Source organism: Coregonus lavaretus, assembly GCF_964263955.1.
Source record: "Coregonus lavaretus genome assembly, chromosome: 7".
Lineage (NCBI taxonomy): Eukaryota > Metazoa > Chordata > Actinopteri > Salmoniformes > Salmonidae > Coregonus > Coregonus lavaretus.
Genome location: NC_139994.1, coordinates 24098308 through 24116097, shown reverse-complemented (window position 1 = coordinate 24116097; position 17790 = coordinate 24098308).

The following is a 17790-nucleotide window of genomic DNA, read 5'->3' as shown; positions in this document are numbered from 1 at the left end:
CGTCACTACAGATCCGGGTTCGATCCCGGGCTGTGTCGCAGCTGGCTGCGACCGGGAGACCCATGAGGCGTCAGTCAGTCAAATGCAGGAACCAACGTTAATAATGTAAATCATGCTTTTATGACTTGTTTGTGTAGCAGTATATAAGGACTGAAAGGGAACGGCCTTTTCAGAGTTTTCATCAAGCTTGGATTGAGTTTGTGAACCTCTCCAGCCGTGATAATAAAGAGTGATTAATTTAATTTTGACTTCAGGTGTCCCTGGTGTAGAATTTTCACCACATTAGCATCAGTGTTGGCAGCTATAAAGGATAGGATGCTAACATACAGCCATGTTGGATGTGGCTATGAACATATCAGGAAGTAACCGGGCTGTGATGATGTCACTGGTCCGCCATTTTAGGTGAGCCTATACAATGACATGACTGGCAGCCATCTTGGCCCATAGAAAGCAATGGGGAGAGATTTTACCTCATGACTGAACATAAAGGTACACAGAACTATGCTAAAGGACAGACTGTGTGAAGTATGTAAAATGGGATTACAGAAGGAGGCAATCCTGACATATAAACATTTTAAGGAATCATATATAAGCATATACAAACAAAGCACTTCACACCTATGTGTTAGGGAACAGTTTGCCAGGGAACTCAGTCAGCTGACCAGGGCCAGCCAATCACAGGCTCTACCTGCTGGGGGTAACAGACTTCACCAACTGTGTGTTAGTGCATCACTGAACAGTGCCTTTATAGCTGCCAACACTGATGCTAATGTGGTGGAAATTCTACACCAGGGACACCTGAAGTCAATATTAAATTAATCACTCTTTATTATCACGGCTGGAGAGGTTCACAAACATTTACAATTACATTTACATCATTTAGCAGACGCTCTTATCCAGAGCGACTTACAAACTCAATCCAAGCTTGATGAAAACTCTGAAAAGGCTGTTCCCTTTCAGTCCTTATATACTGCTACACAAAGTCATAAAAGCATGATTTACATTATTCATTATTAACGTTGGTTCCTGCATTTGACTGACTGATACCTCATGAGGCTTCTTCTCTCAAAGCTGGGACCTTGAAACAGAGATACTCCTTTTGGTTCTGAGAGCAATGTTCTGGGCGTACCGCCAGTTGGTCTGAGGAGGAGGTCACAGTCACCTGCACAAACCAAGATAGAGTGAGAGAAGATGCTGTGTACAATTCAAGGCTATCTCTTCAGACAACAAAATGTTCCCTCACACTTCTGCCTTTTATCCCTCTGTGATAATTATAGTTACATTTTAAGGTAAGCATTAGATTATGGCTTAAACTATCAAAGGAGATTCTATCTGTCACGCTCTGGCTCCGGGACTGTGTAGTTTGAGCCAGGGTGTATTCATTTGGTTGTGTTGGGTAGAGGGTGTGTTCATTTGGTTGTGTTTGGTTTTGGTTGTAGTGTCTTGTCTCGTCATGTGACTCCCAATCGGAGGTAACGAGTGTCAGCTGTCGGCTCGTTATCTCTGATTGGGAGCCATATTTAAACTGTCAGTGTTCACCTTAGGGTTGTGGGTTTTTGTTCCATGTTTCAGTCTGTGTACTGAGGACTTCACTATCCGTCATTGTTTATTGTTTTCTCGTTCGTGCACTTTAACTTTAATAAAGTCATGTTCGCTACAAACGCTGCGCTTTGGTCCACTCCTTCCGTAGACGGCCGTGACAGAAAAACCCACCACAAAAGGACCAAGCAGCGTATACAGGAACACCCGCAGGAGAGAACGCTGGTGGATGTCCTCCTCGGCTGGGGACATATTACGCAGGAGGAGGCCGTCCGGTACCGGAGGGCGATGAAGGGGGAGAACCTGGCAGGAGAGGAGCAACGGCGTCAGCAGGGCCATCGTCGGATGGAAGAGAGGCAACCCCAAAAAAAAATTGGGGGGGGGCACATGGCTTGGGCGGCTGGGCAGCAGGCGGCTGCTACAGGACGTTTTGGAGAGGTGGTCACCGGGTGTTGGGAGGCAGAAGGCAGGTTGGCGAGGCCTGGAGGTAGAGCGGAACCAACTTCCCGTACTCAGGCATGGCAGCATGGGACGGGGCAGGTTCCGCGGTATGCGGAGCAGCGTACTGTGCCACGAGTGGTCCGGCACAGTCCTGTACGTCCTGTGCAAGCACCCCGCACGTGTCGTGCGAAGGGGGGGATGCAGCCAGGACGGAGTGTGCCGGATCTACGCTCGAGGTCTCCAGTGCCTCTCCGCGGTCCCGGATATCCTGCTCCCGTATCGCGTGCTGTCATGTCGGTACGGGTTCACAGCCCTGTACGTCCTGTGCGGATGCCTCACGCAGAGTGTGTGAGGGTAGGCATCCAGCCAGGACGGGTGGTGGCCGCTCTTCGCTCCAGGTCTCCTATCCGTCTCCACAGTCCGGTGAGGCCTGTCCCAGCTCCACGCACCAAACCTACGGTGTGCGTCGCCAGCCCAGCCCGGCCTGTTCCTGCCCCACGCACTAAACCTACGGTGTGCGTCGCCAGCCCAGCCCGGCCTGTTCCTGCCACTCGCACCAAACCTACGGTGCGCGTCGCCAGCCCGGTCCGGCCTGTTCCTGCCACCCGCACCAAGTCTACGGTGCGCGTCGCCAGCCCGGTCCGGCCTGTTCCTGCCACCCGCACCAAGTGTACGGTGCGCGTCGCCAGCCCGACCCGGCCTGTTCCTGCCACTCGCACCAAACCTATGGTGCGCGTCGCCAGCCCGGTCCGGCCTGTTCCTGCCACCCGCACCAAGTCTACGGTGCGCGTCGCCAGCCCGACCCGGCCTGTTCCTGCTACTCGCACCAAGCCAGGGGTACGAGTCGTCGGCCTGGTCCAGCCCGTTCCTGCTACTCGCACCAAGCCAAGGGTGCGAGTCGTCAGCCTGGTTCAGCTCGTCCCTGCTACTCGCACCAAGCCAAGGGTGCGAGCCGTCAGCCTGATCCAGCCCATTCCTGCTACTCGCACCAAGCCAGGGATGCGAGTCTTCAGCCTGGTGAGGCCTGTTCCGGCTCCACGCACCAGGCAAAGGGTGCGTATTGTCTGCCAGTTCCGGTCCATTCCTACCTCACGCGCCAAGCCAGGGGTGCGCGTCGGAGGTCCTGATCCAGCAAGCTGGGTCAGATCGGACCGGGGGCACTACGGGGGGAGTGAAGTGGGGTGGTGGTCAAGCCCGGAGCCGGAGCCGCCTCCGAGGAGCAACACCCACCCAGCCCTCCCCTATTTTGGGGTGTAGGCGCGGTCGGAGTCCGCGCCTTTAGGGGGGGGTACTGTCACGCTCTGGCTCCGGGACTGTGTAGTTTGAGCCAGGGTGTATTCATTTGGTTGTGTTGGGTAGAGGGTGTGTTCATTTGGTTGTGTTTGGTTTTGGTTGTAGTGTCTTGTCTCGTCATGTGACTCCCAATCGGAGGTAACGAGTGTCAGCTGTCGGCTCGTTATCTCTGATTGGGAGCCATATTTAAACTGTCAGTGTTCACCTTAGGGTTGTGGGTTTTTGTTCCATGTTTCAGTCTGTGTACTGAGGACTTCACTATCCGTCATTGTTTATTGTTTTCTCGTTCGTGCACTTTAACTTTAATAAAGTCATGTTCGCTACAAACGCTGCGCTTTGGTCCACTCCTTCCGTAGACGGCCGTGACACTATCAAAATACCTATATTAAAGTAAGCGAAATCAACACATAAAACCAGACACTTTATCCTTTCAAACCCTTCACTCTGGGTTGTACAATCTAAAATACACACACATACACAAGGGATCTGTAGACTCAGAGGTAAATACATCTCTCAATGTTTAAACATTATTTCCAAGGCTTACCACAAATTGGGTTATATTGACATATGTTCTGTACTAACAGGGGCCATCAACTAGTCAAAATATAAAACCTGTTGTTTAACAAATCCGCTAGGGCCTTCAAAAAGTTGGCTTGCTCAAAAGTCGGTATTAAAACCTTTACTTGGATCTACTCCAATACGGGACAGTGTTCCACATAATGGAAACAGATGATTGTTTTAGATGACATTACCTTCTTATCTAAATCACTGGTATATTCAAACTATCGAATTGAGAAATAATAATTGGAAATTGTCAAAAATGTATTTTATTCAATTATTCATACCTGTGTTCCTTACAGCCTTAGTTCAGTGAGTACCACTCACTTTCACTGGCGGCTCATCTATTGGTCCACAGGAAGCTTATCTTTGACCCAAACACCAGATGGCAGCCTCTAATATAATATCAGTCCCAAGGCTCAATCCCTCTGTTCGTCATGTGACCTTGTATTAAAACATTAGCTTCTTCAAATTACTAAGATATTGCATTATTAGAGTGCTATCTGACAGCCACTAATGTTACCCTTCACATACGGTCAACACTCATTAAATTTGACATCAACTGAGTACCATGAATCTTTCCACTTTACTTTCTTTATCACTGTCTTTGTTACTTTCACTAGTCTCCATATCAGTTTCCTTCAACTTGGACCCTTCTACTCTTTCCAGTAGGAATAACCCTCTCAATCACTACTGCTAACACACTGATCACTCTCAAACAATATTCTGCTTTTACCCCTATTTTAAGGTTTAAAAACAAACAAACATGATAACTTTCTCCTTATTGGAAGGCATTGTTTGCATTTTAGTCAACCCTAACAATGTGACTCTTAATATGTATTACCAATTTCTGTTGGATATTCACTTTCTGCTTCACACTCATTACATGTCTATTATTTTGAGATGAATACAGTTGAAGTCAGAAGTTTACATACACCTTAGCCAAATACATTTAAACTCAGTTTTTACAACTCCTGACATTTAATTCTAGTAAAACTTCCCTGTCTTAGGTCAGTTAGGATCACCACCTTATTTTAAGAATGTGAAATGTCAAAATAATAGTAGAGAGAATGATTTATTTCAGCTTTCATCACATTCCCAGTGGGTCAGAAGTTTACATACACTCAATTTGTATTTGGTAGCATTGCCTTTGAATTGTTTAACTTGGGTCAAACATTTTGGGTAGCCTTCCACAATAAGTTGGGTGAATTTTGGCCCATTCCTCCTGACAGAGCTGGTGTAACTGAGTCAGGTTTGTAGGCCTCCTTGCTCGCACACACTTTTTCAGTTCTGCCCACACATTTTCTATAGGATTGAGGTCAGGGCTTTGTGATGGCCACTCCAATACCTTGACTTTGTTGTCCTTAAGCCATTTTGCCACAATTTTGGAAGTATACTTGGGGGTCATTGTCCATTTGGAAGACCCATTTGCGACCAAGCTTTAACTTCCTGACTGATGTCTTGAGATGTTGCTTCAATAAATCCACATAATTTTCCTTCCTCATGATGCCATCTATTTTGTGAGGTGCACCAGTCCCTCCTGCAGCAAAGCACCCCCACAGCATGATGCTGCCACCCCCGTGCTTCACGGTTGGGATGGTGTTCTTCGGCTTGCAAGCATCTCCCTTTTTCCTTCAAACATAACGATGGTCATTATGGCCAAACAGTTATATTTTTGTTTCATCAGACCAGAGGACATTTCTCCAAAAAGTACGCTCTTTGTCCCCATGTGCAGTTGCAAACCGTAGTCTAGCTTTTTTATGGCCGTTTTGGAGCAGTGGCTTCTTCCTTGCTGAGCGACCTTTCAGATTATGTCGATATAGGACTCGTTTTACTGTGGATATAGATACTTTTTTTCCTGTTTCCTCCAGCATCTTCACAAGGTCCTTTGCTGTTGTTCTGGGATTGATTTGTACTTTTCACACCAAAATACATTAATCTCTAGGAGACAGAACGCGTCTCCTTCCTGAACGGTATGGCGGCTGCGTGGTCCCATGGTGTTTATACTTGCACACTATTGTTTGTACAGATGAACGTGGTACCTTCAGGCGTTTGAAAATTGCTCCCAAGAATGAACCAGACTTGTGGAGGTCTACAATTCTTTTTCTGAGGTCTTGGCTGATTTCTTTTGATTTTCCCATGATGTCAAGCAACGAGGCACTGAGTTTGAAGGTAGGCCCTGAAATACATCCACAGGTACATCTCCAATCGATGTCAATTAGCCTATCAGAAGCTTCTAAAGCTATAACATCATTTTCTGGAATTTTCCAAGCTGTTTAAAGGCACAGTCAACTTAGTGTATGTAAACTTCTGACCCACTGGAATTGTGATACAGTGAATTATAAGTGAAATAATCTGTCTGTATATACAATAACCAACAGGTCTATATCCCACACCATGATACTGTGTCAAAACTGCTGACATAAACCGACCCGTCCCCGAAACAAAGAGATGGAAGGGTTTAGTATGGTCTGGAAAACCCAAGCAAGGGGTAGACATTCATGTTTGTTTCAATTTTACAGATGCCACCTCAGCCTCATCAGTCCAGACCATAACTTCCCTCGCCTCCATCTTTCTCCCATAAATACAATCCAGTAGCAGTTGAACTATCTCTGCATAGTCTTTCAACCACGGATGACAGTAACCAGCCACACCCAACAAAGACATAATGTGCTGCTTGGTAACAGGTTTAGGCAACATTTTGATTACCTCTAATCTGTCTTGGGAGAGGGCGCGACCCTCAGAAGTAATGTCATGAACCAAATATTTAACGGAGCTCCGGCATAATTGCATCTTACTGGGGGAAACTTTATGACCATTTTCTGCCAAAAAATCAACAATGCCCGAGTGTCCTTGTGACATATCTCCTCTGATTGTGAGCAAACCAACAAATCGTCAACATACTGAACCAAAACAGGCTCGGTGCTCCTCTAGGAGCAACAAAACCCTCTAGGTTTCGAGACATTTCTTGGACAAAGATGGCAGGTGATTCAACGTAGCCTTGAGGCATCACCATCCATGTCCATTTTTTACCAAGAAATGTAAACAAGAACCACTCCTGTGACTCTTCAGCCACAGGGATGCTAAAGAAAGCATTAGCTAAATCAATTACTGAACAACTACCTGGAGGCACCTGGGATAAAATGGTAACAGTGTTAGGCACCAGGGGTGCTCTAGCATGTACAGCATTGTTTATTATTCTAAGGTCATGCACAAAATGAAAATCACCAGATGGTAAAATTTGGTGTGTTACATTACAGGGCGAATTCGGGCAGGGAACCAGAGCGCCTCTTTCAACTAATGCACTATGATGAATGGGAATGATATCCCTTTCGGCTTCTTTGCTAAGAGGGTACTGAGATTTGTAAGGTCTGTGGGTGCTTTTTGGAACGACCACAACTGGCGCAACTCCTTTCATGCGTCCAATTTCGGTCTTTGATTTAGCCCACAGTTCTTCATGTATATCTTTTAGCCAATCAATGTGTGAATTATCTTGTAATACCACAGGCATGGTTTCAACGTAAATTGGTTATTTGGTTGATATTGTCATTGCAGTAGCCCACTTTCCCTCTCCTTCCCAGGCCACCCAATCAGTTGCTTCCATCACTTTCTTCATCCAAACATCCACATCTTTCTATTGTGTTCCAGAAGCTTTTGACAAGCTACAACGGAGAACAGAGCCAGGGACTGCTGCAAAGTCTTCTCCTCTGTATATCCCATTCATGGTTATCTCAACTTTCTCTTTTTGTTTTGACCATCTCTGTTGGTATTCAGGGTCCTCTTCGCATGAGGGAACAGCAGCAGTACAATGTAGGTGTTCAGACACTTCCCAGTTAGCATGCAACGGGGAAGAGAGAGATTGCTCTCTCAGCTCCCCCTCAACATGTTGATCATTCAGGTGCCAAGCATAGTAACAGTTCATCAGGCACAGGAAGATTCAATTTTCTCTCGATCCCAATGACAATCCTTCTTCAGTACAGGCAACAGATAAATTAATTTTACACATCAAATCTCTTCCTAATAAATTTACTGGGCAGGCAGAGGAGTATAGGAATTAGTGTCTCCATTTGCCCTCTCCCCACTCCACGTCCAGGTGAAAGGTCAAACATTCTTCAGAGGGAATTCCATTGTTTTCTTTGAGGTGGGGACAGACAGGGCAGACATTTTCAACACTGAGACCGCGGCCCAAGTGTCCACCAAAAATGGAATTCTATGTTTATTAACTAAAATGTCAATAAGGGGTTTTTGGGTTGACAAGGTGGTCAATTTTAGCATTTGGCAGGTCTCTTCTGGTTCTTCATCATTGTTTTCTTCATTCGTTTCATCTTCTGTTTCCACCTCATCCTTTGTTTTGTAGCCCACTCGTCCACCTCCTCTTCCAAATGGGTTGTCCACCTGCACGCCAACAGGTGGGGACGGCCACTCTCCTTGGCCTTCTCCTGCTCCAGGACAGTGTCTTGAGAAATGCCCTAACTTCCCACAGAAGCTCCCGTCTCTCCCTCTGTCAGCTCCAGCAGGGGCCCCTCGGCCTCTACCTCTACCTCTTCCTCTTCTTCTCTCTGATCGTTTGCTCTGGTTCTTGCCTTGGCTAGTTGCTTTCTGTCTGATTAACTTATCCTCTGCAGCAGAGGTAACTCTGGGTCTTCCATTCCTGTGTTGGTCCTCATGAGAGCCAGTTTCATCATAGCGCTTGATGGTTTTTGTGACTGCACTTGAAGAAATTTGGAAAGTTCTTGAAATTCTCAGTATTGACTGACCTTCATGTCTTAATGTAATGATGGACTGTCGTTTCTCTTTGCTTATTTGAGCTGTTCTTGCCATAATATGGACTTGGTCTTTTACCAAATAGGGCTATCTTCTGTATACCTTGTCACAACACAACTGATTGGCTCAAACGCATTGAAGAAGGAAAGAAATTCCACAAATTAACTTTTAAGAAGGCACACCTGTTAATTGAAATGCAGTCCAGGTGACTACCTCATGAAGCTGGTTGAGAGAATGCCAAGAGTGTGCAAAGCTGTCATCAAGGCAAAGGGTGGCTATGTGAAGAATCTCAAATATAAAATATATTTTGATTTGTTTAACACTTGTTTGGTTACTACATGATTCCATATGTGTTATTTCATAGTTTTGATGTCTTCACTATTATTCTACAATGTAGAAAATAGTAAAAATAAAGAAAAAACGTTGAATGAGTAGGTGTGTCCAAACTTTTGACTGGTACTGTATATCCCCTGTTCCTTCTGTCCTACAGAAAACCACTATCACTATCATCAGTCCTCTTCTTGTTTGCTGTGTGTGTGTGTCTGTCTTGAGTGTGGCAATAAATGTGTGTTCTGTACACCTGTCTCTTACTGGTCATTTCTGTCCTCTTACCGGGACGCTGGGACAGTTGCACCTCTATCTAAACAGGCACCTGTATCGGAGTCCACCACCAGTATGTGGCTTTCTTTTTCAATGGGCTTAAAATTCAGTGTTATTAGTTTTTCCTAAATCTATCCTGGCGGGTCTTATGTGTCCTTGAGGCAAATTTGTTCAGCATGGAAAGAAACCTACAGTGAGGGAAAAAAGTATTTGATCCCCTGCTGATTTTGTACATTTGCCCACTGACAAAGAAATGATCAGTCTATAATTTTAATGGTAGGTTTATTTGAACAGTGAGAGACAGAATAACAACAACAAAATCCAGAAAGACGCATGTCAAAAATTTTATAAATTGATTTGCATTTTAATGAGGGAAATAAGTATTTGACCCCCTCTCAATCAGAAAGCTTTCTGGCTCCCAGGTGTCTTTCATACAGGTTATGAGCTGAGATTAGCAGCACACTCTTAAAGGGAGTGCTCCTAATCTCAGCTTGTTACCTGTATAAAAGACACCTGTCCACAGAAGCAATCAATCAATCAGATTCCAAACTCTCCACCATGGCCAAGACCAAAGAGCTCTCCAAGGATGTCAGGGACAAGACTGTAGACCTACACAAGGCTGGAATGGGCTACAAGACCATCACCAAGCAGCTTGGTGAGAAGGTGACAACAGTTGGTGCGATTATTCACAAATGGAAGAAACACAAAAGAACTGTCAACCTCCCTTGGCCTGGGGCTCCATGCAAGATCTCACCTCGTGGAGTTGCAATGATCATGAGAACGGTGAGGAATCAGCCCAGAACTACACGGGAGGATCTTGTCAATGATCTCAAGGCAGCTGGGACCATAGTCACCAAGAAAACAATTGGTAACACACTACACCGTGAAGGACTGAAATCCTGCAGCGCCCGCAAGGTCCCCCTGCTCAAGAAAGCACATATACATGCCCGTCTGAAGTTTGCCAATGAACATCTGAATGATTCAGAGGAGGACTGGGTGAAAGTGTTGTGGTCAGATGAGACCAAAATCGAGCTCTTTGGCATCAACTCAACTCGCCGTGTTTGGAGGAGGAGGAATGCTGCCTATGACCCCAAGAACACCATCCCCACCGTCAAACATGGTGGTGGAAACATTATGCTTTGGGTGTGTTTTTCTGCTAAGGGGACAGGACAACTTCACCGCATCAAAGGGACGATGGACGGGGCCATGTACCATCAAATCTTGGGTGAGAACCTCCTTCCCTCAGCCAAAGCATTGAAAATGGGTCGTGGATGGGTATTCCAGCATGACAATGACCCAAAACACACGGCCAAGGCAACAAAGGAGTGGCTCAAGAAGAAGCACATTAAGGTCCTGGAGTGGCCTAGCCAGTCTCCAGACCATAATCCCATAGAAAATCTGTGGAGGGAGCTGAAGGTTCGAGTTGCCAAACGTCAGCCTCAAAACCTTAATGACTTGGAGAAGATCTGCAAAGAGGAGTGGGACAAAATCCCTCCTGAGATGTGTGCAAACCTGGTGGCCAACTACAAGAAACGTCTGACCTCTGTGATTGCCAACAAGGGTTTTGCCACCAAGTACTAAGTCATGTTTTGCAGAGGGGTCAAATACTTATTTCCCTCATTAAAATGCAAATCAATTGATAACATTTTTTACATGCGTTTATTGTAAGAAAATTCATGAAAATTAGACAGTCCCCATTCCCTAGATCGTTCCTTATATTGTACATGGTATGACACTGATGGGGTGAGACTTTTGTGAACTAGTTTTTACTGATTGCTGGAAACAGTGAACACAATTGCACTCATTTCTCTTCAGATGAAAACAATTTGTTAATATTCTGTGAACAAAGCACTTAACCAAAATTCACTGAAAATATTTGTATTTAAAGTTTTTCAAAAAAGGGGTCTAAGATATGCAACTCAACAAGTTCTGTAAATGTATTTGAGAATTTGTTCATTGCTGTTCTGCTATAGATACATTTCAACACAGATCCCCAAAATACTTTGGGAAAAACTGTAATTCTGGAGAGGAGTCACACATACACTATATATACAAAAGTATGTGGACACCCCTTCAAATTAGTAGATTCGGCTATTTCAGCCACACCCGTTGCTGACAGGTTAATAAAATCAAGCTCACAGCCATGCAATCTCCATAGACAAACATGTGCAGTCAAATGGCCTTAGTGAAGAGCTCAGTGACTTTCAACGTGGCACTGTCATAGGATGCCACATTTCCAACAAGTCAGTTTGCTGCAGGAGGGACTGGTGCACTTCACAAAATACATGGCATTATGAGGAAGGAAAATTATGTGGATATATTGAAGCAACATCTCAGTCAGGAAGTTAAAGCTTGGTAGCAAATGGGTCTTCCAAATGGACAATGACCCCAAACATACTTCAAAAGTTGTGGCAAAATTGCTTAAGGACAACAAAGTCAAGGTAATGGAGTGGCCATCACAAAGCCCTGACCTCAATCCTATAGAAAATGTGTGGGCAGAACTGAAAAAGCATGTGCGAGCAAGGAGGCCTAGAAACCTGACTCAGTAACACCAGCTCTGTCAGGAGGAATGGCCCAAAATTCACCGAACTTATTGTTGGAAGCTTGTGGAAGGCTACCCGAAACGTTTCACCCCAAGTTAAACAATTTAAAGGCAATGCTACCAAATACTAATTGAGTGTATGCAAACTTCTGACCCACTGGGAATGTGATGAAAGAAATAAAAGCTGAAATAAATAATTCTTTCTACTATTATTCTGACATTTCACATTCTTAAAATAAAGTGGTGATCCTAACTGACCTAAAACAGGGAATTTTTACTAGGATTAAATGTCAGGAATTGTGAAAAACTGAGTTTAAATGTATTTAATATTTGGCTAAGGTGTATGTAAACTTCGACTTAAACTGTACATATGAGATGGGTAATGCAAGATATGTAAACATTATTAAATTGGCATTATTAAAGTGACTAGTGTTCCATTTATTAAAGTGGCCAGTGATTTTCAAGTCTGTATGTAGGCAGCAGCCTCTCTGTGCTAGTGATGGCTGTTTAACAGTCTGATGGCCTTGAGATAGAACCCCACGCCGATAGAAGCTGTTTTTCAGTCTCTCGGTCCCAGCTTTGATGCACCTGTACTGACCTCGCCTTCTGGATGATAGCGGGGTGAACAGGCAGTGGCTCGGGTGGTTGTTGTCCTTGATTATCTTTTTGGCCTTCCTGTGACATCGGGTGCTGTAGGTGTCCTGGAGGGCAGATAGTTTGCCCCCGGTTATGCGTTGTGCAGACCGCACCACCCTCTGGAGAGCCCTGCGGTTGTGGGCGGTGCAGTTGCCGTACCAGGTGGTGATACAGCCCGACAGGATGCTCTCAATGGTGCATCTGTAAATGTTTTTGAGGGTTTTAGGTGACAGGCAAAATTTCTTCAGCCTCCTGAGGTTGAAGAGACGCTGTTGCGCCTTCTTCACCACACTGTCTGTGTGGGTGGACTATTTCAGTTTGTCAGTGATATGTACGCAGAGGAACATAAAGCTTTCCACCTTCTCCACTGCTGTCCCGTCGATGTGGATAGAGGGGTACACCCTCTGCTGTTTCCTGAAGTCCACGATCATCTCCTTGTTTTGTTTTTTTACATTGAGTGAGTGGCTATTTTCCTGGCACCACACTCCGAGATCCCTCACCACCTCCCTGTAGGCTGTCTCATCGTTGTTGGTAATCAAGCCTACTACTGTTGTGTCGTCTGCAAACTTGATGATTGAGTTGATAAGAGCGTCTACTAAATGACTAAAATGTAAATGTAAATGTCAGGAAAATATTTACATTATAATCATTTAGCAGACGCTCTTATCCAGAGCGACCTACAGTTAGTGAGTGCATACATTTTCATACTGGCCCGCCGTGGGAAACAAACCCACAACCCTGGCGTTGCAAGCGCCATGCTCTACCAACTGAGCTACAGAGGACATCCGGAAAATATGCCTTTTCAACGTCCTGGAAAATATGTATTTTAAAAGTACAGAAAACACCTTTTCACCTTTCATTCAGAACCTAAATTTAACCTAATGTCAATGTCTGGAAAATGCGTATTTTAGACGTCTTTACAACATCATTTGCTTACTGGGACTACTCTAGTTTTGCGGGTGGCATTTTTTGGTCAGGCCTAGGGCGGCAGAACGGCAAGGACCGGCCCTGGTCACCAGGACAGTGATTATAGAGCGGAGGTGTCGAATTTGACTCCTGTAGATTTTCAACCTTTTCATCCTCTGAATTAGTGTCTGATCTAGACCTGGGATATTGAAAGGTCGCGTTGCGTATGTAACCAAGGTTCTCTGAAGGAACAGGTGAGACACCACTCACTCTATGGGAAATAATGCTTGAAAAATGTATATAAGGCTACATGGACTAAATGTCCAGGATTTCAGCCAATGACAAGTAAGACTCTACATGCCGCCTCCAAATGCTCTATAGGAGTAGTTTGCGAACAATTCTTCCTATTTTCTATACTATTTTAATAAGCGTCTGAATGAGTGTTGCATCTAGGCTACTGTCAGCTCACAATTGTGTCTGTCTTTACAATCCTAGATTTAGAGTACATTTAAGATTTTCTCCTGCCGACAACCAATTTCATGCAATGTGAATTTTTCTCTGCTCGTGTTTCCTGACAATCAGTTCGTTTTGAGTCCTTTACAGTAGCGGTGCGTGGGTAAAATCATTGAGGAAGGTGACGGTGATATATAGGCCTAAAGGCCGAGACAATAAGAAGACACAGTGGCAGAATAAATTTAACCACACCTTTGTTTTATCACAAAACTGGATAGCAACCTCTGTCCAGTGAAGTCCACAAAGCATATTGCATGTACAGTAACAGACAGTTACATTACCTACAGCATGGTCAAGCAAGTTAATGTTTACGACATTTTCGGACCACTAATCAACTATTGATTTAGAACCACAGAGTTACCGCAAGTTGCAAAGAAAACAGAAGCTGCCTCCACTATTCCAGCACCATTTCAACTTCAACATTTCAACATCAAATCACCCCTGCTTAGACTAATACAGTTACCACTAAAAGATACCAAAAACAATTTAGTCCAATCAATGTAAGCTAAATATGATGTGGCTGTCCATGGTTCTGATTTCTGTGTGCGTGTGTGCATGCGCATTTATGCAAGTAGAAAAACATGTTGACTCACCTTACTTGTAGAGAAACGCCAATGCCATCCTCCTCTCTTTCATGTTGACGAAATGGTCTATCACTCTGTCATACAGTACACAATTACATTTTTTGTTGTCCTAGGCTACCTAGCTAAAATGCTTCCTCGCTAGCCTAACTTGCATTCATGGGTAACGTTAGCTAGTTAACATTAGCCTTCTACATCTAGCTACATATTGAACTTCATCCTCTCAGGCCAGGGGCACAACAATGTATGAATTAATGGTTGGATCAGAATCGCCGTTATAATCATTGGCCAGTATGGAGAATTAAGTAAACCCACAAGTCCAAATCCCTATCTCCATCCATGGCAAATTTAGTAAAGGGCCAATTTTAGATAGCTGGCTAGCTAGCCTCTGGAGGACAACAACATTTATTTTTAGTCATTTAGCAGACGCTCTTATCCAGAGCGACTTACATGAGCAATTAGGGTTAAGTGCCTTGCTTAAGGGCACATCGACAGATTTTTCACCTAGTCAGCTCGGGGATTAGAACCAGCGACCTTTCGGTTACTGGCACAACGCTCTTACCCACTAAACTACCTGCCGCCCAACACAACAACATGCAACAATTCACATTTTTCTGTCAATGACGTATGCTCTCAATGCTATTTGATAGGAGTGACGCCAAATCCAAACTGGCTTCCCTTGACACTTTTTTTTGGTAACCCAGGACCATTCACAGTTGAGATTGGCACATTTTTTATATTCCCTTGCCTTCAATGCTACGGGCGGCAACAATGTCATACTCGTGTGGACCAGACAGCATCAGATAGAAGGCCTACACGTAGAGAGACAGAGGGGCTCTGTTTCGCTCGCTCGGATACTTTCTCCTGTGAGATACATTTAGCTTCGTGTGAATTGAAGGAAAATGATGAAACACAGAGACGAAAGATAAATGATTTGATGTTTGTTTTTTGGTTAATTTTTTGGGGAAGCCTGGCTTCCCTTGGCATCCATCAATACACGCCACTGGTAAGATTCCATTAACCGGGCGATATGAATTGAGTAAGAGTTTCAGGTGCAATGATTTTCTCAGCAGGGCATATCGGTTCAAACAGTAATTTTTCTGAAATCGTCATTGTGATTGAGGCGCCTAATCCATTTATTTCCTCTGTTCCCGGTGTCATCTGAACAGCTGGGCGCCGTGTGACTCAATGGGATCCGAGATTCCGAGCGCCATCTTTAGTCGACTGAGTAAACTGCTTCTCACTCCTATTCAAACATCCCAGTTTACCTCCTGCAGGGGGAAAATAGGCTGTTCCAGGCAACTGCTTCAGAAAGGAGGGAAATGGAAAGTGAACAAGATGTGGCATTTACAGATGTGACTCGGTTGTTAGAAAATTGGAAGGATGTCATGTTTGTTTGAAAAGGAGCTGTTGAGAGATCTTTGCAATACAACAAACTACGATATAGCTAACTGTGACAAACTGTACATTTGAAGGACCTGGGCTTGGAGACTTAATAAGGCCTATCCAGTTTATCAGATATGATGACTAAACTGTTGTGCTTCACCACCACACACTGTCGCTGTTGGATTCTAAAATAATATTTCTCTTATAAAGCAGCATTGGAAATGTATTTATTTTCTACATTTCACATGGCAAAGTCAGGGGTTAGGCCTGACCGGGGCCTGAACCCGTGCTACTGTCAATCCAACACCTTAGCTGTAATGCCAAGAGGTCCGATTGTCTTGACGAGGTCACTGTTGGGTTAATAAGGTCTACTGGATCAAAAACAAGATCACTTGGCCATCTGGAACACAGACTCTAATTCACTGCAGCTAATTGGCTAAATCCACTCAGTAAACACACCATTGGATGGACTTGAACGGTCTGGTAAAAGCAACAGAAAACAGAGCAGGCACATATAAAGGGCATGATGGCTTTCCAGATCCTCTCTTATTCAATTAGTCTGTCTGTGTAATCCCTTAGAAGTTAAACAGATTGGCCAGGGAACAAACCCTTACATCTCCGCTATAATCGCAGATGTGAGCATAGTTTTCGGCCACCAAATGGCTTCCGTGTGTCACCCAGGTGGACGCTACATATTGGAGCTGGATGAGGTAACACTCCCAATACAAAACACATAGAGACCAGTAATGAAAAGCATTATACGTAAGAATGCAATCCAATATCATGAATATCCGGTTTCTGAATAAACTCTTGAGAAGAATATTAGGAGATTTGGTAAATGATAAGATCATGGTACAGTGTGATGAGCTAGAATCTGAGAGTTGATCGATAGACCATGAGGGAGATTTCAGCAAAAGTTGTTTGAGCTTGGCTGCCGTCTGCAATATAATTTACTCTGATGCCATCTACAGGCATGCGGTGCTACTTGTGGCTGGTCCTCAATTGTTCTAATGTTTTGCAGTCTTCTTCAGTTACCTCAGTAGGCCCTAGAATTAGAATACTAGAATGGCCTTGAACCTTATGGTCCCAAAGTCAGCCATGTTGGTCAGGGAGTTGGTCAACCATGGTTTGCCTGTGCTGTGAATAGATAGTGTAAAACAATGAATGTGAAGAATTTATCTGCACTGTATGTGTTAGCTAGCCAGACAGTTTTAGAGGAATTATTCCATACATTTGTCAAATTAACTGCCAATATTCCATTCAAACAATGCATTCAATTCACAGCCATACACTGGCTGAAATCAGTTGATGATAGCGACTATTTAGAGACAATTTATACAGAAAATGTGTATAAAACCTGTATAAAACTGTATTTATAACTATATGACAACATTTTATGTTGACTATAATACCATTACAATTTCTGGTTCATCAGATGCTTTCCTTTTATTTTCCTGCATAAGTAAAAGTAGGAAACGCCCCACCTAAGCCTCTACTGCCATTCATTCCAGTTAGACTGGTTTTGGATTTCTCCCTGACCAATATGGCTGCCATTTCCACCCTATTATGAAACTTTTAGGGTTTAGTGACATGTTAAATCTAGAATCGGCTTCCTATTTCGCAACAAAGCCTCCTTCACTCATGCTGCCAAACATGCCCTCGTAAAACTGACTATCCCACCGATCCTTGACTTCGGCGATGTCATTTACAAAATAGCCTCCAACACTCTACTCAGCAAATTGGATGTAGTCTATCACAGTGCCATCCGTTTTGTCACCAAAGCCCCATATACTACCCACCACTGTGACCTGTATGCTCTTGTTGGCTGGTCCTCACTACATATTCGTCGCCAAACCCACTGGCTCCAGGTCATCTATAAATCACTGCTAGGCAAATCCCCGCCTTATCTTAGCTCATTGGTCACCATAGCAACACCCACCCGTCGTATGCGCTCCAGCAGGTATATCTCACTGGTCATCCCCAAAGCCAACACCTCCTTTGGCCGCCATTCCTTCCAGTTCTCTGCTGCCA